Below are 26,424 nucleotides of genomic sequence, written 5' to 3'. Positions count from 1 at the left end.
TGACACTGTTTCCACTGTTTCTCCATGAAGTGATGGGACTTGATGCCATGATCTTCGTTTTCTGAATGTTGAGCTTTAAGCCAACTTTTTCACTCTCCTCTTTCACTTTCATCAAGAGGCTTTTGAGTTCCTCTTCACTTTCTGCCATGAGGGTGGTGTCATCTGCATATCTGAGGTTATTGATATTTCTCCCGGCAGTCTTGATTCCAGCTTGTGCTTCTTCCAGCCCAGCGTTTCTCATGATGTACTCTGCATATAAGTTAAATAAGCAGGGTGATCATATACAGCCTTGACGTACTCCTTTTCCTATTTGGAACCAGTCTGTTGTTCCATGTCCAGTTCTAACTGTTGCTTCCTGACCTGTATACAGGTTTCTCAAGAGGCAGGTCAGGTGATCTGGTATTCCCATCTCTTTCAGAATTTTCCACAGTTGATTGTGATCCACACAGTCAAAGGCTTTGGCATAGTCAATAAAGCAGAAATAGATGTTTTTCTGGAACTCTCTTGCTTTTTTTGATGATCCAGCAGATGTGGCAATATGATCTCTGGTTCCTCTGCCTTTTCTAAAACCAGCTTGATCACCTGGAACTTCACAGTTCACGTATTGCTGAAGCCTGTCTTGGAGAATTTTGAGCATTAGTTTACTAGTGTGTGAGATGAGTGCAATTGTGTGGTAGTTTGAGCATTCTTTGGCATTGCCTTTCTTTGGGATTGGAATGAAAACTGGCCTTTTTCAGTCCTGTGGCCGCTGCTGAGTTTTCCAAATTTGCTGGCATATTGAGTGCAGCACTTTCACAGCATCATCTTTCAGGATTTGAAATAGCTCAACTGGAATTCCATCACCTCCTTGGGCGAGGGGTAGCTCCTGTCGGCCACGCTTCTGCACGGTCCATCACAGAAACCAATACAGCATTGTAAAGCTGTTATCCTCCAATGTAAAATATATAATTATAAAGACATGAATGGGGAAAAAAAAAACTACAACCATGAATACTCAGACCCGTGAGGCTGTCCATCAGATTTGATGGAGAAATGAAATCTTTACAGGTATGTGTACACACATGGCTGTTTTCACTTCTCTGTACAGCAGCAATCAACACAACCTTGTAAAGCAACTATACCCCAATTCAAAAAGAAGAAGAAGAAAAAAGAAATCGTCACAAACATAGTGCCTTAGAAGAGCACTGGTTTATCATCTTGTCATGCTGGAGGTCAGAAGTCCAACATGGGGTTTCGCTGGGCTTACATCTAGGGAGTCCATGTAGCTGCGCTCTTCTTGGGGTTTTAGGGGAGAATCCGTATTCTCGCTTTGTTAAGTGTCTGGTTAGTGAGAGTGTCAGTCGCTCAGTTGTGTCTGATGCTTGCAACCCCATGGACTGTAACCCACCAGGCTCCTCTGTCCACGGGATTCTCCAGGCAAGAATATGGGAGTGGGTTGCCATTCCCTTCTTCCAGGGATTGAACCCCGGTCTCCTGTGGTGCGGGCAGATTCTTTACCCTCTGAGCCACCAGGTCATCTGGAGGTGCCTGTAATGCTGGGCTCCTGGCCCCGCCCTGAGCTGACCCTGCCATCACTGTGACCTCATAGACCCTGACCCTTCCCTTTCCTTCCCTTAGAAAGATGCTCCTGATGACATCGGACCCACCCCGGGATACGCCAGCATCGTTTCAGCATCTCGTGGTCCTTCAGCAAAGCTGCAAAGTCTCTTCTGCCAGGCAAGGTCAGCCTTTTAGTTTGCAGGGGTGATGGTGTGGATGTCTTTGAGGGTTGCCATTGTACCCTGAACAGATCTGTTCTCGATTCTGATTCTGAACGTTTGTTTTGTTGAAGTATGTGTGATTTTCTCTGTTATGTCAGTTTCAAATCTACAGTAAGCTGTGCGTGCTGTGCCAAGTTGCCTCAGTCGTGTCCAACTCTCTGCGACCCCATGGACTGCAGTCCACCAGGCTCCTCTGTCCATTGGATTTCCCAGGCAAGAATACTGGAGTGGGTTGCCATTTCCTTTTCCGGGGATCTTCCTGACGCAGGGATTGAACAGGGAAGCCCTGTATGGCAAAGTGAGTCAGATATATGTGTGTACACACACACAAACACACACATACACACACATACACTTCCCAGGTACCTCAGATGGTAAAGAATCTGCCTGCAATGCAGGAGACCCCATTTGGATTCCTGGGTTGGGAAGATCCCCTGGAAAATGGATAAGCTACCTACTGCAGTATCCTTGGGCTTCCCTGCTGACTCAGACAGTAAAGAATTTGCGTGCAATGTGGGAGATCTGGGTTCCATTCCTGGGTTGGGAAGATCCCCCTGGAGAAGGGCATGGCAACCCACTCCAGTGTTCTTGCCTGGAGAATCCCATGGACAGAGGAGCCTGGTGGGCTATGGTTCATGAGGTTGCAGAGAGTCAGACATGACTGAACGATGAAGCACAGCACACCACTCACACGTATATAGGCATAGATCTATATAGATATAGTTCCTATTCCTTTCCATTAAGGTCTTCCCTAACAGCTCAGTCAGTAAAGAATCTGCCCACAATGCGGGAGACCCCAGTTTGATTCCTGGCTCAGAAAGATCCCCCGGAGAAGGGATAGGCTACCCACTCCAGTATTCTGGCCTGGAGAATCCCATGGACAGTCCATGACGGTAGCAAAGAGTTGGACACAACTGAGCGACTTTCACTTTCACACTCCCTTTCACGTTTCCGTTATAGGTTATTACAAGATATCGAATATAGTTCCCTGTGCTGTACACCCTAGGTCCTTGTTTATCCATCTGTGTATACCAGTTTGCATTCTGGAATCTCAAATTCCCAATCTAACCCTCCCCCAATCTAACCCCCAGTCTAACCGCCCTGGGCAACCGCCAGTCTGTTCTGAATGTCTGATTCTGTTTCTGTTTCATAGGTAAATTCATTTATATCATATTTTAGATTCCACCGAGAAGCGGTATCATATCATGTTTCTCTCGTTTCTCTCAGTATGATCATCTCGAGGTCCATCCATGTCGCTGCAAACAGCATTTGTCATTCCTTTATATGACTAATATTCCATTATATATATATATATACATATATTTATATTTGTATATATCACATCTTTTTCTAGAGTGATGCTTTTAAAAAAAATCTAGTGGAGTATAGTTGATTTACAATGTTGTATTAGTTTCTGGTAAACAGCAATGTGAATCAGTTATCAGTTCACTTCAGTCGCTCAGTCGTGTCTGACCCTTTGCGACCCCGTGGGCTGCAGCATGCCAGGGCTCCCTGTCCATCATCAACTCCCGGAGTTTACTCAGGCTCATGTCCATTGAGTCGGTGATGCCATCCAACCACCTCATCGTCTGTCAGAGGATGAGACAGAAGATAGAATCAGTTATACATATACATATATCTACTTTGTTTTAAATTCTGTTCCCATATAGGTCATTACAGAGTATTGAGCAGAGTTCCCTGTGCTGGACAGCAGGTCCTTGCTGGTTCTCCATGTTAAATACAGCAGTGTGTCCATGTCCATCCCAAACTCTCTAACTATCCCTTCCCCCATCCTTCCCCCTGGGAACCATAAGGTTATTACAGAGTATTGAGCAGAGTTCCCTGTGCTGTCCAGCAGGTCCTTGCTGGTTCTCCATGTTAAACACAGCAGTGTGTCCATGTCCATCCCAGACTCCCTAACTGTCCCTTCCCCCTCACCTCCTGGTAACATAAGTTTACTTTCTGTTTTTTGTTTCATAGATAAGTTCATTTCTGTCATATTTTAGATTTCACTTAGAAGTGATATTACATGATACTTGTCTCTGTCTGACTTACTTTACTCAGCATGACCATCTCCATCTCCAGCCATGTTGCTGCACATAGCATTATTTCATTTGTTTTTATGGCTTAGTAATGACTGGAATACAATATATTCCACTGTATATATAATGCTATTGTTCAGTTGCTCAGTCATGTCTGCCTCTTTGCAACCCCATGGACTGCAGCAGGGTCCAGGACTGCAGGAAGCCAGGCTTCCCTGTGGTTCCATCTCCCGGAATTTGCTCAAACTCATGTTTATTGAGTCAGTGATGCCATGCAACCATCCCGTCCTCTGCTGCCCCCTCTTCCTTCTGCCCTCAGTCTCTCCCAGCATCAATGCCTGTATATGTGTGTGTGTGTGTGTGTATGAACGTGTGTGTGTCCATGTGCGTATGTGCTGAGTCCCTTTGGCCATGTCCACCTCCTTGCAACCCTATGGGCTATATAGTCCACTAGGCTCCTCTATCCATGGAATTCTCCGGGGGAAAATACTGGAGTAGCTTGCCATGTCCTTCAGGGGATCTTCCCCACCCAGGGCTTGAACCCGCATCTCTCGTGTCTCCTGCTTAGCGAGTGGGCTCTTTAGCACTAGCGCCACCTGGAAATCATTCAGCTAAATATATATTTGCTCAGTCAGGTCCAACTGTGACCCCATGAACTGTGGCCCACCAGGCTCCTCTGTCCATGGGATTCTCCAGGCAAGAATACTGGAGTGGGTTGCCATTCCCTTCTCCAGGGGACCTTCCCGACCCAGGGATCGAACCCCAGTCTCCTGCATTGCAAACAGATTCTTTACCATCTGAGCCACTGCGGAAGCCGTACACACACACACACACCATATCTTTATCCATTCGTCTGTGGATGAACATTTAGGTAGCTCCCATGTCTTGCCTATTGTAAATAGTGCGGCAGTGAATGCTGGGGCACGTGTCTTTTTGAATTGGTCTTTTCTGTGTCATTCCCAGTTCTTAGCTCAATATCCATTAAGCTGCCAAGGCGGGCCCCTGGTGGTTCCCAATTGACAGAGTGAATAAGAGCCGTGAAGACCGCTTGGCTGAGTGGAAACAGCCAATTAGACTTCTCACTTCACTTTATTTAACTGTGTTGGAGAGATTTAACTATTGGGAATATTGCTCTATGAACTCATATGAGCCAGGGCTATAAATTTTCAACTGTGTTGGGATTTCATTTTCATAGATATTGGGAAGGTGAACGGTGTTTGCATTTAAAATGGTTGTGTGGATGAATTAAGGAAAAATATATATGATTGATGGACGGGATGATTAGAAGCAATATTCAAGGGGCGATTCCTTTCACAAATGATCATTCAGCTCTCTGGGCGTGGAAAATGGATGATATCTTACTTATTGTGCCAGTAAAGATCCTACAATGGAACCTATTTATAAATACATTCCTAACTACTTGATGAATTTTAGAAATAAGAAAGCCACATCGATCAATTTTGAAGGGCGGTTTTAAGACTATTGCAGGAAGGAGAGGGTTCGAGTGAGATTTAAAATGCCACAATTGGAGGTTTATTCAAAATATTATGCCCCCTAATGGTATTCTAAGTTTATTAGTACATTCCCCCCACCCCGATTCTTTAACCATTTCTGTGCAAATAAAGAGAAAATAGTTATACTGTTCCTTAGTGGTAGAAATTGACCTAGTCCCTTATTGAGCTTCTAGACACATAGATTTATTAAGAAATGCTTGGGGAAGGTCTTCCCTGGTGGTCCATATATGTTCTTTCCAATGCAGGGAGTATGGGTTTGATCCCACATGGCTGGCTCAACAGTGGCAAAGTATAACAAGTCCTCTTCTGAGGTGTGCAGAGAATTTAGTACGATTGCAGTTTGTGAGGTCGTAGGACAGATACTTGGCAGAAATGGCAAGGAAGCAAAATTAAGAGGAAGGGAAGGGACATCTTTTATTTTTCAAAAACAATCACTTATTTATTTGGCTGTGCCGGATGTTAGTTGCATGTAAGATCTTTAGTTGTGGCATGTGAGTTATTGTATATAGCATATGGGATCTAGTTCCTTGATGGGGGATTGAACCTGGGCCCCCTGCATTGGGAACAGAGTCTTAGCCACTGGACCACCAAGGAAGTCCCAGGAAGGGGCACATCTTAAAAGAGCTTCTTGCTAAAGATTTTCTTAGGGGTAGGGCACCCCCTAAGAGATACTTGCCATCTGGTGAGTACCTTGATCAGAGTTGCCTTTAGAGTTTCTGCAGCTGCCCTGCAGAACAATTGATGGGATTAAAAATAGGACCAAAGGATACATTCAGGAACACTCAACCAAGGATGTGGTGGTTGGTTGAGGTGGCTGGGTGGCATCACTGACTCGATGGACATGAGTTTGTGCAAGCTCTGGGAGTTGGTGATGGACAGGGAGGCCTGGCGTGCTGCGGTTCATGGGGTCGCAGAGAGTCGGCCATGACTGAGCGACTGAACTGAACTGAACCTCCTTCTTGAACCTCCTTCCCGCCTCCCATCCCATCCCACTCCTCTCGGTTGTCACAGAGCACTGGGTTTGAGCTCTCTGCATCACATAGCGAATACCCACCAGCCATCTATTGTACATATGTTAATATATATGTTTCAATCCTACTCTCTCCATCCATCCGCCCCCCCCACTTCCATCCCTCACTGTGTATATCCCAGTGTTCACTGTGGCACTATTTCCCAGAGCTAGGACACAGGCTTCCCTGGTGGCTCAGCTGGTAAAGAATCCACCAGCAATGCAGGAGACCTGGGTTCCATCCCTGGGTTGGGAAGATCCCCTGGAGAAGGGAGAGGCGACCTACTCCAGTACTCTTGGGCTTCCTTTGTGGCTCAGCTGGTAAAGAATCCACCAGCAATGCAGGAGACCTGGGTTCCATCCCTGGGTTGGGAAGATCCCCTGGAGAAGGGAGAGGCGACCCACTCCAGTATTCTTGGGCTTCCTTTGTGGCTCAGCTGGTAAAGAATCCGCCTGCAATGCAGGAGACCTGGGTTCCATCCCTGGGTTGGGAAGATCCCTGGAGAAGGGAAAGGCTACCCACTCCAGGATTCTGGCCTGGAGAGTCCCATGGACTGTACAGTCCATGGAGTCGCAAAGTGTCAGACACAACTGAATGGCTTTCACTTTCATTTTTCACTTTCAGGACGTGGAAGCAACCTAGATGTCCATTGACAGATGAACGGATAAGAAAGTGGTGGTACATATACGCCGTGGAATATTATACAGCTGTGTAAAGGAACACATTTGAGTCAGTATATTCTCTTCTGCCTTAGTCACTCTAAGGAATAATGTACATAATTTTCTGTTGAAGTGTAGCTGATGTGCAATACTCTCAGTTGTACAGCAAAGTGATTCAGTTGTATATCTTTTATATTCGGTGGGTTATTGCATGGTCTTGAGTACAGTTCCTTGGGCTCTACATGAGATCATTGTTTATCTGCTTTATAATATTAGTCTGTGTCTATTAACTCCAAACTCCTCATTTCCCCTTCCTTCCCTTCCCTTTGGATAATTATAAGTCCATTTTCTATGTCTGTTGAGTCTGTTTCTGTTCTATGAGTCCATTTGTATTTTTAAATTCCACATGTTGGCCACCTCATGCGAAGAGTTCTCATTGGAAAAGACTCTGACGCTGGGAGGGATTGGGGGCAGGAGGAGAAGGGGACGCCAGAGGATGAGATGGCTGGATGGCATCACTGACTCGATGGACATGAGTCTGAGTGAACTCCGGGTGTTGGTGATGGACAGGGAGGCCTGGCGTGCTGCGATTCATGGGGTCGCAAAGAGTCGGCAATGACTGAGCGACTGAACTGAACTGAAGTGATATCATATGATATTTGTCTTTATCTGTCCAGCTGACTTTGCTTAGTGTGATCATCTCTAGGTCTATCCATGTGTCTGCAAATGACATTATTTCATCCTTTGTTTATGGCTGAGTAATATTCCCATTGTATATATGTATCACATTTTTCTTTATCCCTTCATCTGAGATAACCATTTAGGTTGCCTCTGTGTCTCGGCTTTTGTAAATAGAGCTGCAGTAAACATTGAGATACATGTATCTTTTCAAATCATAGTGGGTTTTTTTTTTTGGTGGATTTATGCCCAGGCGTGGGATTGCAGGATCAAATGGTAGTTGCTATTTTTAATTCTTTAAGGAAGGTCCATACTGTTCTCCATAGTGGCTGCACCATTCCCATTCCCACCAATAGTGTAGGGAGGGTTCCCTTTTCTCCACACCTTCTCCAGCATTTATTGTCTGTAGTGACTTTCTTGGGTGACGGCCATCCTGACTGGTGTGAGGTGATACCTCACTGTAGTTCTGACTTGCGTTTCTCTAGTAATCAGTGATATTGAGAATCTTTTCATGTGCTTCTTGCCCACCCATATGTCTTCCTTGGAGAAATGTGTATTTAAGTTTTCCGCCAGCTCTTCTGTTGGGTCCTGTTTTTGTTTATTGTTGAGCTCTGCATTTGTTTGTTGTTGTTGAGTTGTGTGTCCGTCTGTGTATTTTGGAGATTAATCCTTTGCTAGTTGCTTCATTTGCAAACATTTTCTCCTGTTTTGGGGGTTGTCTTTTTCATCTTGTTTAGGGTTTCCTTTGCCGTGCAAAAGCTATTAAGTTTAATTAGGTCCACACTGAACTCTTTCTGTTGTCCCTCTCTCTGGTTTTAACCAGGACGTACGTGAAGGGTCCTTGCATGGTTAGCTGGACCCTGACCTAACAAGTAGAGCATCCCGCACTCAGGAGGTCAAATACTTTGAGTTGGAAGGTGTTATCTTGTAGCTGGTGTATGAGGCAGGGTGGTGGCGGGGGAGAAATGAGGAAGGAGGAGATAGAAAAAAAGTGAATTTAGGATGGATTTTTATAGCAAGAAATTTGCCAATACAAAGGAATCACACAAAACCTTGAACCATTTTTTCATTAGGAGCAATGGCTAGAGACAAAGGCTAACGCATTACCTAAAAAAAAGAAGTCATTTAATCTCAAAGCTGCATTTCTTATGCTTGCTGGAGTCATTTCTGGAATTTATGTTGCAGAGAACCCTGTGGACATAGATAATTGTGCCTGTATCATAGAGTCTTACCTAAGTATTAAGGTTCCAGTTTTATTGGTTCTGCCCAACTCTTCTTTGAAGAAGACTTTTTAGAATTAGGGCAAGGCTCCCTCTTAGTGAATGTATAGAATCTGCCAGTCTCATCCCGTCTTACCACCTTTTTGTGAATTCAGAAGAATTTTATGGAGCTATCATTTCAGTAACACGTTTTCACAGGGTTCCAGTAGATGTCAGAAGACAATATTAAAAATGTCCTGTGAACCCACAATCTCATTAAAGAAATAAAAAAACAAAAGTATGTTCAACACATGGAAATATATCTAGGGGTAGCCAAATAAGACGGCTTCCCTGGTGTCTCAATGGTGAAGAACCCACCTGCCAATGCAGGAGACGTGGGTTTGATCCCTGGGTCGGGAAGGTCCTCTGGAGGAGGGCATGGCAGCCCATTCCAGTATTCTTGGGCTTCCCTTGTGGCTCAGCTGGTAAAGAATCTGCCTGCAATGCGGGAGACCTGGGTTCAGTCCCTGGGTTGGGAAGATCCCCTGGAGAAGTAAATGGCTACCCACTCCAGTATCCTTGCCTGGAGAATCCCATGAACAGAGCAGGCTGGCAGGCTACAGTCCCTGGGGCCGAAAAGAGTCGGACCCGACCTAGCAACTGAACAACACCCAGCTAAAAGGGAAAGTCTGCTGAATAGTCTGCTGAATAGTAAGATATCTAGCTAAGGCACAGTGGTTTCAAAATATACTCTGTTCTATTATCCATCGTAGGTTTTACAATTCATCTTAAAAAAAAAAAAAGCATCTCAGCATCACCAGCTGTCTCTACTGTTTTTTGTTAATCCTATCATATCCATTTCTGGGAATACAAAATGTGTCAGACTCCAAAAAAATAAAAAAAACATGTGAGGGAGAAAGAGCATATTTTATTTTTGTTCTTTATTCCTCTTGAAATGAGGTCAGCTTGAGACACCTTCAATCCATCAGAAATATATACATCCGAAGCAGTTCATCCCATTCATAATGTATCTTGTGTTTCCCCCCTCCTCCCCGCCCAGCCCGTATTTCTTCTAAAAACATGGGCAGAAATCAGCGAGTATCTAAACTGACACGGCTCTGCCTGGTTTTACTTTTAAATCAGAAATCTGCACGTTCAGTACATAGCTGTACAGAATAGATGTTCTCAAGGGACTGCCTTCTTTCTATTTTGTTTTTCATTATTTCGAAAGTATGGGAAATGACTCATTGAGTTGAGCTTTTAGAAACTGGAATGCTTTTCTTGTTGTATCACCTCAACCTTTCTCAGTAAAAGCTTGAGTTGTTCTTTGGTTCTCCAGCTGTTTCACCAATTTGTGTATGTGTGGTTTTAGGCATGTCCAGTTCTTTGCAACCCCATGGGCTGTAGCCCACCAGGCTCCTCTGTCCGTGGGATTCTCCAGGCCAGAATCCTGGAGTGGGTTGCCATTCCCTTCTCCAGAGGATCTTCCTGACCCAAGAGTCTAACCCACGTGTCTTGCATCTGCTGCATTGGCAGGTGTATTCTTTACCGTTGAGTCACCTGGGAAGCCCATTGCAATCTATGCTATTTGCAAATGGCACCCCACTCCAGTACTCTTGCCTGGAAAATCCCATGGATGGAGGATCCTGGTAGGCTGCAGTCCATGGGGTCGCTAAGAGTCAGACACGACTGAGCGACTTCGCTTTCACTTTTCACTTTCATGCATTGGAGAAGGAAATGGCAACCCACTCCAGTGTTCTTGCCTGGAGAATTCCAGGGATGGGGGAGCCTGGTGGCTGCCGTCTATGGGGTCACACAGAGTCGGACACGACTGAAGTGACTTAGCATAGCATAGCATAAATGGATGTTTCATTCCTCTTACATTAAGAATCATGTTTTTCTATGAAGGCTTGATTTTTTTCCCTGAAATTGTTCACGTTATCATTTCTTATTTTTACCTTGCCTGGTAAAATCCCTTAATCATTCGTTAATGGAATTCTAAGAACGGGAGCATCAATCAATTTGAACCAGGGGCATTATTCAGTCTTTAGAATTATTTCATGTGTATCTGCCAGTTTTGAACCGACAAAACATCATATTTTATTTTTTTTAAAAAAGTAAATATGGGAAATAATGGGATTCCCAGGTTTTGCTAGTGGTAAAGAACCTGCCTGCCACTCCAGGAGACTTAAGAAATTTGGGTTAGATCCATTTCAGGAAGACCACCTGGAGGAGGGCATGGAAACCCACTCCAGTATTCTTGCCTGGAGAATCCCTTGAGGGGCTACAGTCCACAGGGTCACAAAGAGTCGGACACGACTGAAGCAACATAGCATGCATGCATGCATGGGCAATGATGAAATTATTATCTGTCACTTGCTCCTTAATGTCTCTATTGGTGTTTTTGTCATGAATTCCACTCCTACTAAAAGCAAACTACATTTTTTTCCTCTTTTTTTATTCTGTGGCAAATTCAGTTCTGGTCATTTTATCCCCATGGCAGTAAATGCATAGAGGCTCAGAGTCAATGGTGTTAAGCCATCAGTTCAGTTCAGTCGCTCAGTTGTGTCCGACTCTGCGACCCCATGAATCGCAGCATGCCAGGCCTCCCTGTCCATCACCAACTCCCGGAGTTCACTCAGACTCATATCCATCGAGTCAGTGATGCCATCCAGCCATCTCATCCTCTGTCGTCCCCTTCTCCTCCTGCCCCCAATCCCTCCCAGCATCAGGGTCTTTTCCAGTGAGTCAACTCTTTGCATCAGGTGGCCAAAATATTGGAGTTTCAGCTTCAGCATCAGTCCTTCCAATGAACACCCAGGACTCGTCTCCTTTAGGATGGACTGGGTGGATCTCCTTGCAGTCCAAGAGACTCTCAAGAGTCTTCTCCAACACCACAGTTCAAAAGCATCAATTCTTTGGCTCTCAGCTTTCTTCACAGTCCAACTCTCACATCCATACATGACCACTGGAAAAACCATAGCCTTGACTAGATGGACCTTTGTTGGCAAAGTAATGTCTCTGCTTTTTAATATGCCATCTAGGTTGGTCATGAGTACCATAAATCAAGCTTGCATTGGCTTTCCAAATTCTATTTCATTTATTTGGGTCACAAAATTCCATCATAACTGGAAACTGTGTTAAGATACATTCTTTCTCAAAAACTGCACAGATGACTAAGCAAGGGGAGAGCACTTCCCCATGGTGTTAGTTAAACCGTTTCTTCGTTGATGCCTTTCGAGGGCACATGGTGACCAACCCTAGAGGGAAAGAAGAAAAGTCAGCCTCCATTACCCACCTTCCTGGAGATGCAGGAGAAGGGGGGACACATTTTTTCATATGTAAAATTACATGATGTTGAAGATACACATCATACATCTGCTGCCTGTTTTTCCCACATAGATACAGATGATGTTTTTAACATTTGCACAATTATAGAAATACCTGTGTTACACTTCAGTACTTTTGTTATTGCCTTTTTTAAAGATTTCCTTTTTTGATGTGGACCACGTTTTAAAAGTTCATTTATTTATTTTCGGCCTTGCTGGATCTCTGTTGCTGTGTGCGGGCTTTCTTCTAGCGGTGGCGAGCAGGGGCTACTCTCCAGCGGGGGGTTCTCCCTGTGGTGGCCTGTCTTGCTGCACAGCACAGACTTTAGAGGCACAGGCTTCAGTACTCGCAACACGTGGGCTTCAGCAGTTGCCTTTCCTGGGCTCTGGAGGACAAGCTCAGTACCTGTGGCATTTCAGTTCAGTTCAGTCACTCAGTCGTGTTTGCCTCTTTGTGACCCCATGGACTGCAGCATGCCAGGCTTCCCTATCCATCACCAACTCCCTGCATCTACTCAAACTCATGTCCATCGAGTTGGTGATGCCATCCAACCATCTCATCCTCTGTCGTCCCCTTCTCCTCCTGCCCCCAATCTTTCCCAGCATCACGGTCTTTTTCCAATGAGTTGACACTTTGTATCAGGTGGCCCAAGTATTGGAGCTTCAGCATAACTGTATTTTCTGGCTATTATGCTGTTCTTGAAACTATACACATGCTTATTCTTTCTAATTCATACAACCCAGTAAATTTGTCATTGACATCATCTTTTTACAGATGTTGAAATTAGATTTCAAAAAGCTTTAAAAAAAAAATGTATGTTTCACTCTGTATCTTCACCAAAGTATGGGCATTTCAGAAAAACTGAGGTCAGTAAGGCAGGTCAAATTGACCAATGTCTGTCCCATAAACGGGCTTCCCTGGTGGCTCAGACCGTCAAGTATCTGCTTGCAATGAGGGAGACCTGCGTTCAATCAAGATAAAGTGAAAGTCGCTCAGTCATGTCTGACTCTTTGCGACCCCATGGACTATGCAGTCCAGGGAATTCTCCAGGCCAGAATACTGGAGTGGGTAGCCTTTCCCTTCTCCAGGGGATCTTCCCAACCCAGGGATCGAACCCAGGTCTCCCACATTGCAGGCGGATTCTTTACCAGCTGAGCCACCAGGGAAGCCCTTGTTTAGATAACTCATGCATAATACGCATATGAGTAGGAAATCGTGGACTGGCCAGAAAGTTCATTTGGATTTCTCCATAACCTCGTACAGAAAAACCCCAACAGACTCTATGGCCACCCCGGTATATCTTATAACATTCTCTACAGATGGACATTACATATAATGAAGCTGTTTCTTTTCTGCTGGGATTTTCCTTAAATGAAAAAAAAAAAAAAAAGACCTTTATTCAATACCTTTCAGCCCTGGTAGCGATTTCAGATATATGGTGGTGATAGTCATAGGTTTAATCAAATGATACAAGAATTTACGTTTGTTTTTGAAAATAGCCCTCAAGTCACCACAGTGAATTTTTCTTTAAACATCATTGGATTCTGTTTGCTAGTTTGAAACAGTTCTACCAGGGCTTCCCTAGCAGGTTCAGTGGTTAAGATGTGGTGCTTCCAATGTTGGGGGTGCAGCTCCCCTGGCTGGGGAACTAAGATACTACCTGCCTTGTAGTGTGGCCAAAATTAAAAAAATACATATATATCAATTTGTTGTTGTTTATCTTATATTTGCTGAGTCTTGCTAAGTGCTTTGCTAGCTTTGTAATAAAAACATGGGACTGTTTTCCTTTCTCTGTGTTCTGAAACAGGGTACATATTAGCAAGTAAATCTTATTTTCTTTCATACTTGTATATATATATATATATTATTTTTGGCTGAGCCAGGTTTTCATCGCTGTGCATGCAGGCTTTTCTCAAGTTGTGATTTCAAAGAAGGAAATTGTGAGTGAAGTCATATGGAAAGGCTCTCCTTGAGAGGGTGAGTGGGTCAAGCCAAGAATGAAGTTCGGGCTCTCTGGGATTATATCATTAGTTTCCAATTTCTCTTCCTTCTTGGTGGACAAATGCAGGCACAGGAAGTCATCCCTTTTTATTCAAGCTTTCAAATGCATTTGCACCACCTGGGCCCAAGAAGTTGATTTTGATTCTTTAATATCCTTCTTAGCTAAGATTTTCTCTGATCATCTCTTATATTCTTCATATGGACTCCACACATTTTATTACATTTATTGTAGAAAACCATTTATCCGTCTTATTTTTTCTTTTCCAAAGTACCCATCAAAGTCAAAATGTAAGTCGTTCAGTCGTGTCCGACTCTTTGAGACCCCGTAGACTGTAGCCCGCCAAACCCCTCTGTCCATGGGATTCTCCAGGCAAGAACGCTGGAGCGGGTTGCCATGCCCTTCTCTAGGATATCTCCCTGACTTAGAGAACAAACCCAGGTCTCCCACATTGAAGGCAGATTCTTTACCACCTGAGCCACCAGGGAAGTCCTTATAGAACCCATCCTAGGTGTTGTTTAGCAACTTTTATCCTCGTGTACCTTTAAAATCTTTTAATTTTCATTAATTTCCCTCTAATTCCTGCAGCATCTATGTATTTTTGGCTCTAGTTGCATTTGGCTTTTTGCTTGGAAAATGCAATATGTGGTTACAAAACTTCCCTTAAGCATCAGTATCATTCAGGAGGCTGAACTAGTTTCTGGAATAATATAATTCAGTTACTCAGTGTAATTCTTTATGGTTGCAGCACTCCTGGCTGCAGCGCTTGGAAATATTTCTATTTAAAATTTCATGCCCACTAGGTATAGACCGTATCACAAAATATTTCCAAAATGAATATGAGAAAATAGCATGAATTTCTGCCAGCAACCACAGCAGAAGACTTTAAAAATATACTTTGGGAATTTAGCCACGGTATTGTTTTCCAAAAAAATGGGAAGAAGTCAGTGATGTTTAGTGGAAAACGTTAAGTTTTAAAATTTTCCCATCAACTGAAGCCTATTTAGTGAAAAGTGCTCATCTGTTATTTCTTCTCTCTTTCTCCTGCTGAGTTTGAATTACTCACTATTTGACTTAGGAATTTCCAAGCATATGCACAATGATAAGAATGCCAGAGTGTTTCAAATAAAGCTTTTTTGGTTGTCAAATCTGGAGTAAAAATGGTTCATTCCATGAACCCAAAACATGCATTTTGGTCCAATTTTTTGGCATTGCCACACAGCTTTCTTTGTTTTTGATAAGCTCAGTGGTAAATTTGGCCACTTCAAAGTGGCTCAGGGGTAAAGAATATCCCTGCCAATGTAAGAGGCATGGTTTGCTCCCTGGGTCAGGAAGATCCCCTGGAGAAGGAAATGGCAACCCACTCCAGTATTGTTGCCTGGAGAATCCCATGGACAGAGGAGCCTGGCAGGCTACAGTCCTTTGGGTCTCGAAAGAGTCGGACATGACTTGGCGATTAAACGACAACAAAGTTGGGTTTCTAGTATGATAGACACCTTCAGCGGTTTCACTGTATCCGTATGAAATCATACTTTGTACTGAAGAAATGTGATTACTCATAATAGCAGGAATGGAAAATGTCTTCAAGCAGATCGTTTTCAATAAAAGTGTGCTGCGTGTCTTGAAACCTAACTAGCCCTGGTCATTGAGGTGGCATCCTCAGAAAATTATGTGCTTTTCAGAATTTTAGCACCATCTTGCTTTGTTATTTAGCAAAAACTTGTAAAATAAACTGACTGAAAGAAAAACCTGTACATCAACTCGTAACAGCAAGGATTTTTAGAGGTGGCCTTGAAAGTTACTCCTCTTTTTTTATCATTATTTGTGTGTATCCTCAGTCTTGTCCAGCTCTTTGCCACCCCGGGGACTGCAGCCCGCTAGGCTCATCTGTCCATGGGATTTCCCAAGCAAGAATACTGGGGTGGGTTGCCATTTCCTTCTCCAGGGGGATCTTCCCAACCCAGGGATCCAACTAGCGTATCCTGCATTGGCAAGCAGATTCTTTACCACTGTGCCACCTGGGAAGCCCATAATTATTTGTGTGTGTGTGTGTGTGTGTGTGTGTGTGTTAGTTGCTTAGTGTTGTCTGACTCTTTGAGACTCCATGCACGGTCACCTCTGTCCATGGAATTCTCCAGGCAAGAATACTACGGTGGATTGCCATTTCCTTCTCCAGGGGATCTTCCCAACCCAGAGATCCAACCTGCGTCTCCTGCATCAGATTCTTTACCATCTGAGCCAGCAGGAAAGCCATATACACACACACACACCCCTTTTCCTTTAACTATGTACCCAGCACTGATATTGCTGTATTACCTGGTCATTCTAGTGTTAGCTTTTTGGGCACACTCCATAATCTTCTCCATACTGGTTGTGCCAGTTTACATTCTGACCAGCAATACAGAAGGTCCATCTAGGCAAGCATATGCTTTTTCCATTACTCATGTATGGGTGTGAGAGTTGGACTGTGAGGAAGGCTGAGTGCTGAAGAATTGATGCTTTTGAACTGTGGTGTTGGAGAAGACTCTTGAGAGTCCCTTGGACTGCAAGGAGATCCAACCAGTCCATTCTGAAGGAGATCAGCCCTGGGATTTCTTTGGAAGGAATGTTGCTAAAGCTGAAACTCCAGTACTTTGGCCACCTCATGCGAAGAGTTGACTCATTGGAAAAGACTCTGATGCTGGGAGGGATTGGGGGCAGGAGGAGAAGGGGATGACAGAGGATGAGATGGCTAGGTGGCATCACTGACTCGATGGACATGAGTTTGAGTGAACTCTGGGAGTTGGTGATGGACAGGGAGGCCTGGCGTGCTGCAGTCCAAGGGGTGGCAAAGAGTCGGACACGACTGAGAGACTGAACTGAACCAAACCACATATATGATTTGCAAATATCGTGTCTCATTCCTTATGTTGCCCTTTCATTTTGTCAATGGTTTCTCTTGCTGTGCAGAAGCTTTTTTGTTTGGTTTAGTCCTGAGTGGTTTTTTCTTGCTGCTGTTGTTGCTGCTTATGCCTTTGAGGTCCAGAAAAATCATTGTCAACACCAGTGTCAAGAAGTATTTCTGGGACTTCCCTCGTGGTCCAGTGGTTAAGACTTCATCTTCCAATGCAGGGGCTGTGACTTCAGTCCCTCATCTGAGAACCAAGATCCCACAGCCTCATGTCCAAAGAACCAAAGCAAAAAGCAGAAGCAATATTGGAAGAAATACAATAAAGACTTCAAAAACGATCTGTACCAAAAAAATCCTTTAAGAAAAGAGTGTTTCTTTCCAACCCCGGCCCTGCAGGATGGCTCCTGCAAAGAAGGGCGGTGAGAAGAAGAAGGGCTGGTCCACCATCAATGTGGTGGTGTGAGAGAATACACCATCAACATTCACAAGCGCATCCATGGAGTGGGTTTCAAAAAGCGTGCCCCTAGGGCACTCAAAGAAATCCAGAAGTTTGCCATGAAGGAGATGGGAACCCCGGAGGTGCGCATTGACACCAGGCTCAACAAAGCCGTCTGGGCCAAAGGGATCAGGAATGTCCCATAACGGATCCGTGTATGGTTGTCCAGAAAATGTAATGAAGACGAAGACTCGGCAAACAAGCTCTATACTTTGGTTACTTACGTGCCCGTCACCACCTTCAAAAATCTGCAGACAGTCAATGTGGATGAAAACTAATTACTGATGGTCCAATACAGTTATTGAACTGCCAAAAAAAAAAAAAAAGAGTATTTACACTGTGTTTTTTTTTCTAAGAGTTTGACGGTTTCTGGCCATTCATTTTAAGTTTTAACCTATTTCAAGTTAATGTTCGTGGATGGTATGAGATAGAGGTCCAGTTCCATTATTTTCTCGTGGTTATCTAGTTTTTTCATCAGTATTTATCAAAGAAAGTATCCATTGAGTATTATTGGCTTTCTTGTTCAATATTGCAGGCGGATGCTTTACTATCAGAGCTGCCAGGGAAACCCCTGTTCAGTGTTAGTTGACATGTATTACATGTCAGTTTTAAGCTGTGATAATTCTAGGCAGACCATAAATTCTGACATGTGTGGGTTTCTTTAGTAATTTAACTCTGGGGAATCAAAGGGCTGTCATATTGACACAGGTTATCCAAAGCAAGAATCAACTCACCCTGGCTTATATTCATTCTTTCCTTTGGAATGTCCAGTCCATGCTAGCTAAAAGAGTAAATAATCACATGATTATTTACGTTCAAATGTAAAGTCATGTGAAGTGAAAGTAGCTCAGTCTCAGTCGTATCTGACTCTCTGCGACTCTGTTGACTATATAGTCCATGGAATTCTCCAGGCCAGGATACTGGAGTGGGTAGCCTTTCCCTTCTCCAGGTGGATCTTCCCAACCCAGGGATGCAACCCAGCTCTCCCACTTTGCAGGCGGATTCTTTACCAGCTCAGCCACCAGGGAAGCCCATGTGAAGTAGATTAGTGTCTTAATGTTCTTTTAAAAAAATGCTTATTTGTTTTTGACTGTGCTGGGTCTTCTTCCTGCGAGGGCTTTTCTTTAGTTGTTGTGGCAAGTAGAGTGGGGTAGTCTCTCATTGTGGTTCACAGGCATCTCATTCTGGTGTCTTCTTGCAGACCACAGGCTCGAGGATACGTGGGTACGTGGGCTTCAGTTGTTGTGGCATCTGGGTTTACTTGCTCTGAGGCATGTGGGGTCTTCCTGGATCAGGGATGCAAACTGTGTCTCCTGCCTCAGCAGACAGATCCTTTACCACTGCACCACCAGGGAACTGGGCCCCCCGCAACCCCGCCCCACTGGTGTGTTAATATTCTTTTTTAAAATTTAAATTGATTTATTTTAATCGGAGGCTAATGACTTGGCAATATTGTATTGGTTTTGCCATACATCAACATGAATCTACCACGGGTGTATTCTTAAGGTAAGTTTCCTGGTAGCAAATCGTGGTTTCCAGTATTCTGCCATCTAACCCACCTGGTGTAATCCTCTCACAGCGTATATTTGGGTGAAGCGTGTGATGGCGACCGTCAGACAGGAAAATAACAACACAGCGCACACGTGCCCGAAATTCTCTGCTGTTTTGTAGGGAGGCAGGTTGTGTAGGGCCCGTGGCTTTGAGCAACCCTAGGGGAGCAGGATTCATCTCAACGTTTCCAGGTGCTGACGGGCCTAATACAAGACTCCGTGTCTCAGATTGACATGTTATAGTTTCAGCTCCTCTTCCTTTCTTCTCGTGGAAGTGCTAATAAGTAGGAAAATGGCCAAGAGGCTGTCAAAAAAGAAACAAAAAAAAAATAGGAAAAGATATCTGTTTGTGACGTGACTGCATTTTAAAACAGGGACTGAAACCCTGTTGACACTATTGTTCCATCATCTTTGTGTTTTAGAAAGTATTCCTGTATTGTGCTGCATAACCCGAAATCAACTGGAACAGATCTTGCTGGTTAATCAGAGAGAGGAAGGAAAGAAGAGAAAGAGAAAGTAGGTTGAATATTAAAGATCATTATTTAGAATTTTAGGCTGCGCCCCCCACCTCTGTTTTATAGTCAAGAATACTGTATTTATTACCAGCAAATAGGTCTTTTGCAAGAATTATCTGAAAGCAAGATGGCACTGGGTTAGTAATTGTCATAAGCATGACTCATGGGGACTTCACTGGTGGCCCAGTGGCTAAGACTTCTTCCATTGGAGGGAGTGTGTGTTCCATCCCTGTTTGGGGAGCTAAGATCGAACATGCCTGGCGGGCCAGAAAAGCCAGAGCCTATGAGAGAAACCATATTGTAACAAATTCAATACGGAGCTTACAAATGGTCCATATTTAAAAAAAAAAATCTTAAAAAAAATGATGCATGGAAAAGAAAGAAAAGGAAATAAGGAAATGCTCTTCCTTCTAAGGTCAACCAAAGTTGTACGTTTGGTCTTATTGAATCCAAGAGTATCAGCAGATGCAATCTTTCTCCATGTTCTTCAGTCTGTCCTTCACATGGGATTCAGATTTGCCGAGTTGCTCTCTGGGAAGATACCAAATGTGTGTATGCTTATACATATGTGATATATAGCAATGATCTGAGGGAGAAAAGCTATGAACCAGGATATATTTCTGGTTTCTAGATGGTAGATATTGTGCAACTCCCACGATGATTTGCAGCTACATTTTCTTCTCCATAAAATTGAGTTAATAATGCTTATCTTCCTCTGAGTTTTTTTTTTATTATTATTCTGAAAGAATAAAAAGAGAAAATGCTTGGAAAGCACTATGTAAATTCCACAGCTTTATAAAGATGAAAAGTAGGATTACTCACTCATATTTTTATGCTTCACTTGAAAGCTCAAAGAAAAGAGTCCTTCCTATAAAGGGCGGTTTTGCTTCTTCCTGAAATAAATTCTGATACTAGAAAGCATCAGATGTCTTTTTCGTTAATGAGACATGGGGGATAGCCCTGGTGGTCCAGTGGTCAAGACGTTGGCTTCCAGAGCAGCGAGTGTGGGTTCAGTCCCTGGTCTGTGAGGTAACCCACGTGCCTGCTGCTGCTGAGTCGCTCCAGTCGTGTCCGACTCTGTGTGACCCCATAGACGGCAGCCCACCAGGCTCCCCTGTCCCTGGGATTCTCCAGGCAAGAACACTGGAGCGGGTTGCCATTTCCTTCTCCAATGCATGAAAGGGAAAAGGCAAAGTGAAGTTGCTCAGTCGTGTCCGACTCTTCGCAACCCCATGGACTGCAGCCAACCAGGCTCCCCCGTCCCTGGGATTCTCCAGGCGAGAACACTGGAGTGGGTTGCCATTTCCTTCTCCTACCCACATGCCTGGTGGCCAGAAAAAAAAAAAAAAAAAAAAAAAAAAACAGAATGTAAAACAGAAGACATATTGTAATAAGTTCAGTGAAGACTTTTCAAAATGGTCCATGTCAAAAAAATCTTTTAAGGAAATGGAGAGACAATTTCTTACAGTATTTTCTACCACTGTCTTGAATACAAATGTGTGAGATGGACTTTTGTGTGAAAGGCATTCTTTAAAGTGACCGATTCGCTAGGACTTTGACAGCTATCCAACCATCATGCTCATTGTTGTAGCTCTGCATTCCTGTAGACTTCAGCCTTAACCAAGCAGATAGGTGAGCACACCTGTGTTTGAACTTCTAAGCTGTGTGAGAATACAATAGGATCTGGGTCCATTGAGGATTCATTCAGGGCTCAGACACTCAGTCATCTCTATTTGGCGACCCCATGGACTGTAGCCCACCAGGCTCCTCTGTCCATGGCATTCTCCAGGCAAGAATGCTGGAGTGGATTGGCACGCCCTTCTCCAGGGGATCTTCCCGACCCAGGAATCGAACCCGAGTCTCTTGCATCTCCTGCATTAGCACGCAAGTTCTTTATCAGCTCAGCCACCAGGAACTTACCCCGCATGTAGATATCTCCTCGTATCTTATTATCTTTAAGACTCGTAATGCATGAAATTGCAGAGCATAAAACATGGTGAACCACGTCAAATTAAATGTCAAGAGCTGTACGACTGGTTGCGATGCATGTATGGAGAAGTGACCTTTTCATTTTATTTAAACTTTTAAGTAGATATTAAAGCACTTATATGGATTTTTTTTGATTAAAATTTTGATAAATTTTTTAAGACTGATTTCTTTATTTCTGGCTGCACTGGGACTTCATTGGACTCTGCTGGGACAAGCCTGTGCTTTCTGTGTTTGTGGCAAGCAGGGTCTAGTTGTAGTGTGCAGACTTATGGCATTGGCTTCTCTTGCTCTGGGGTACGGGCTCTAGGCACTCTAGCTTCAGTCGTCTGGGCACACGGTCTAAGTTGCTCTGTGGCACCTGCGATCCTTCTGGACCAGGAATCAAACCCGTGTCTCCAGCATTGGCCAGTAGACTCTCATCCACCCTACCAGAAGGGAAGTGCTATTGCCTACGTTTTGAAAATGCCTTTTGCAGGAGCAACACTTTTAAAAATTTCTGTCGCAGGGCACAGTGTACATCATCCTTGGAATTTGTACGTGGTGGTTGTTTTTTTGAGGCTGCCTCTCCCTGTCTTACACGCCACAAGTTGAAATTATGAAAAGCATACTGATTTCCAGAAAACGTTTAAACATTAAAGACATTTTTTTTCAATGTTTTGAATTGGAAACTTTGAGTGAGCGCTCTCATTTTTGATGCTGTTTGTTTAGTGATATGTACACCCTGTCAAAATATCTGCCACTTGATTGATACTCTTGTGAAAATAGGCAAATTGCAATGGAATATGTGACTGTCAAATTTAGATGAGACGAAACTAACATTGCAGTGTAAATTTCAGTTTGACGGTTTCCCCCAATCGCAAGGGTTTGAAAGGAAACAGTTTTCCAAATTGCCTTTGAGCTCTTCTTAAGATTTTCCGGTAGCTAATGTAGCACAGTGTTATTGCTGATTTCCAAATTCTGGATTGGGTGGTTGTTATTTAGTCGCTAAGTCAACTCCGACTCTTTGTGACCCTGTGAACTACAGCACACCAGGCTCCACTGTCTTCCAGTATCTCCTGGAGAAATTTTTACTGGCGTTTTAGTTGATTTACAATATTGTTCAGTTCAGTTCAGTTGCTCAGTCGTGTCCGACTCTTTGCAACCCCATGAATCACAGCACGCCAGGCCTCCCTGTCCATCACTAACTCCCAGAGTTCACTCAGACTCACATCCATCAAGTCAGTGATGCCATCCAGCCATCTCATCCTTTGTTGTCCCCTTCTCCTCCTGCCCCCAATCCCTCCCAACATCAGAGTCTTTTCCAATGAGTCAACTCTTTGCATGAGGTGGCCAAAGTACTGGAGTTTCAGCTTTAGTATCATTCCTTCCAAAGAAATCCCAGGGCTGATCTCCTTCAGAATGGACTGGTTGGATCTCCTTGCAGTCCAAGGGACTCTCAAGAGTCTTCTCCAACACCACAGTTCAAAAGCACCAATTCTTTGGCATTCAGCCTTCTTCACAGTCCAACTCTCACATCCATACATGACCACAGGAAAAACCATAGCCTTGACTAGACGAACCTTTGTTGGCAAAGTAATGTCTCTGCTTTTGAATGTGCTATCTAGGTTGGTCATAACTTTCCTTCCAAGGAGTTAGTTTGTGATATATAACACTGTGAGTCAGTCATAAGTATACATGTAGCTACTCTCTTTTAGATCACCGATAGGTTGTTACAGAGTATTGAGTAGAGGTCCCCGTGCTATCCTTGTTAATTATCTACATGTAGTCATGTCTATATGTCAACCCCACCCTTTCCATTTATCTCTTCCATGGGAAAGATTGCAGGCAGGAGGAGAAGGGGGCGACAGAGGATAAGATGGTTGGATGGCATCACTGACTCAGTGGACATGAGTTTGAGCAAGCCCTGGGAGATGGTGAAGGACAAGGAAGCCTGGTGTGCGTCAGTCCTTGTGATTGTGAAGAGTCAGACATGACCGAGCAACTGAACTGTCTTTGCTTTCCCACCTTGTAACCATAAGTTTGGTTTCAGTGTCTGTGAGTCTGTTCCTACTTTGTATATAAGGGGTTTTTTTTTTGGCTTTGTTAAGATTCCACATGTAAGTGATGGCATGTGATATTTATCTCTCTCTGACTTACTACACTTTGTATGATAATTTCTAGGTCCATCCATGTTGTGGCACGTGGCATTATTTTGCTCCTTTTTATGGCTGAGTAATATTCCATTGTATATATGTACCACATCTTCTTTATCCACTGTCCCTCTCTTGATGGACAATTTGGTTGTTTCCATGTCTTGGCTGTTGTACATAGCGCTGCTGTGAAGATTGGGGTGCCTGTATTGTTTCGAATTATGGTTTTCTCTGGATATATGATCAGGAGTAGTATTGCTGGGTCATATGGTAGCTCTGTTTTTAGATCTCTCCTACGACTGTGATCTTATTTGGAAACAATGCTTGCAGATGTAAGTCAAGATGTCATGTGGGCATAGAGTGGGCTCATCATTAATAAGACTGGTGTCTTTATAAGAACAGAAGAAATACAGAAATATACATGCAGGGAGGGCCTTCCCAGGTGCTGTAGTGTTAAAGAATCCGCCTGCTGATCCAGGAGATGCAGCTTCGATCCCTGGGTCCGAAAGAATCCCTGGAGAAGCAAACGGCTACCCACTCCAGTATTCTTATCTGGGAAAGCCTAGGGACAGAGGAGCCTGGCAGGCTACAGTCCATGGGATCACCAAGAGTTGGACACAACTGAGCGACTAAGCACATGCCCAGAGAGGAGACTTCCATGTAGAAAGAGAGACACTTGAGGAAACTCATGTGATGATAGAGGCAGAGATGGGAGTGATGAAGTGACAAGTCAAGGAATGTCAGAGGCTGCTGGGAGGCAGGGGCAGATGGTTTCCTTGGATATTCTGAGAAAGGACACAGCCCCAGGGACACCTGGATTTCAGACGTCAGCTGCAGAACCATGAGAGAATGGATGGCTGTGGTCATTAGCTACATCCTTTGCGATAGATTGTTTTAGCAGCCACAGGAGTCCAAGAGTTTTTGGGGGTTTTTCTGTGTGCTTACCTATTTAAAAAAAAAAAAATTTTGGCTACTCCCCGAGCCACGGAGGGTCTAGTTCCCCGACCAGGAATAGAACCCAGAACAGGAGCCCCTGCACACACTCACGTCCGTTGAGTCAGTGATGCCATCCAACCATCTCATCCTCTGTCGTCCCCTGTTCCCTCTTTCAATTTTGTATCTCATGGTCGAACCTTTGTCTTGTATCTCCCTTCCCTGATTTCGTGCCTGTCTAGCTGTTTTATTTTTCTTTCTTTTTCCATGTCTGGTTTCTTTTCCCTGTTTACTCCCGCACTGGCAAGGCAGAGAGTCTACATGGGAAGGTGCTACTTGAATCCAGGCTACAGAGCTCTGTGAGTTCTATGTAAACTTCGATCTGCACCATTTTTTAAATCTTCCTTGAATCTGTGGCAACACCACCTCTGTTTTAAGTTTTGGGTGTTTGGCCGTGAGGCGTGAGGGATCTTAGCTCCCTGACCAGGGGTCGACCCCACACCTCTTGCATTGGAAGGTCAAGCCTTAACCACTGGACCACCCGGGAAGGCCCAAGATCTGTGGGTTTTCGTCCTCCTTGGGCACACGTGTCAAGAATCTCATTCATCCCCAACCTTATCTCTGGGCTTCCTTGTCGTGGAAATGCCTTAGATCATCTGAGAAGACAGATCCTAGTGGATACAAGGTTTCCATGGACTTTTGAAACTGATGCATAGATTGATATTTGACATGTGACGTTGCTGAATGTATATATTTTTCTGATTCAGTGTGTCTATCTGTAAAATGTAATGTTGCATAGGCAAACATCCTTAATCTCTTCCCACCATGGCTCTATGCCCGTTCATGGATAAACTGTAACTCTGTTTTCCCATCTTTCCCCCACCTGCGATGTCTCACTTAGCTTCTCCCCTTTAAATTCCAGAATAGATTTCTATTAATTTATTATAGCACTGCACTCAGCCTCTGAGACGGTCTCCTGGGGACACTTACCAAGCCCAGTGACACCACCCTCAATGATAAAGATGTTGAGCTTGATTTTAGATTATAACATTCTCCCAATAAGCTGCATTTATGAAGAATTATTATTTTTTTGTCATTTTCTTTAGCCTGATGAGACTGGAATCATATTCTGAGTCAATAGAGCTAAGAGTGACGTATAGACCTTATCATAAAGTCTCCATTTGGTCCATAGTTCAAATAAGCTGGCACAGTGTCCTCAAAATTCACGCAAACCTTTGTAAGTTTCTAGACATTTTATGTCAAACCCAGAAGCTAACCTCATTGGAAAATCACGTTGAAAATATGGAAGTGATGGCAAGAAAAAAAAGTAAGTAAGGTACAAAAAATGGATTAATGATTAAAAATAACAAATGGCAATAGCAGCAATGTAAAAGGAAATAAAAGCTTTCTAAATATTATTATTTATTCTTTTGTAAAGATTTTTTTTTTTTTTTGATGTGAACCATTTTAAAAGTCTTTATTGAGTGTGTTACAATATTGCTTCTGTTTTATGTCTTGGGGGTTTTGGCCACAAGGCATGTGGAATCTAAGCTCCCCATCCAGAGATCAAACCTGTACTCCCTGCATGGAGAGGAGAAGTCTTACACCCCTGGGGTGCCAGGGAAGCCTCCTGTTCTTGTCTGTAAGGGACTGTATTTATTCATTCGCTTCTGGCTGTGCTGGGTCTCTGTTGATGTCTGAGGGCCTTTCTCTAGTTGCAGCGAGCCGGGG

General features: G+C 43.8%; 1 long non-coding RNA gene and 1 pseudogene across 1 annotated transcript in view; both read left to right on the top strand.

Moving 5' to 3' along the window:
- The window catches only part of LOC123331822, a 98,688-nt gene that overhangs the window by 23,620 nt on the left and 48,644 nt on the right, over positions 1 to 26,424 (top strand). The window contains exon 2 of the long non-coding RNA XR_006548615.2: positions 1,618 to 1,721. This is a non-coding gene — a long non-coding RNA (uncharacterized LOC123331822). The remainder of the gene's footprint in view (positions 1 to 1,617; positions 1,722 to 26,424) is intronic.
- On the top strand, positions 17,464 to 17,903 carry LOC102393568 (annotated as a pseudogene).

The sequence above is a fragment of the Bubalus bubalis genome, chromosome X, assembly GCF_019923935.1.
Source record: "Bubalus bubalis isolate 160015118507 breed Murrah chromosome X, NDDB_SH_1, whole genome shotgun sequence".
Classification (NCBI taxonomy): Eukaryota; Metazoa; Chordata; class Mammalia; order Artiodactyla; family Bovidae; genus Bubalus; species Bubalus bubalis.
This window is presented reverse-complemented; position numbering and strand designations above follow the sequence as displayed.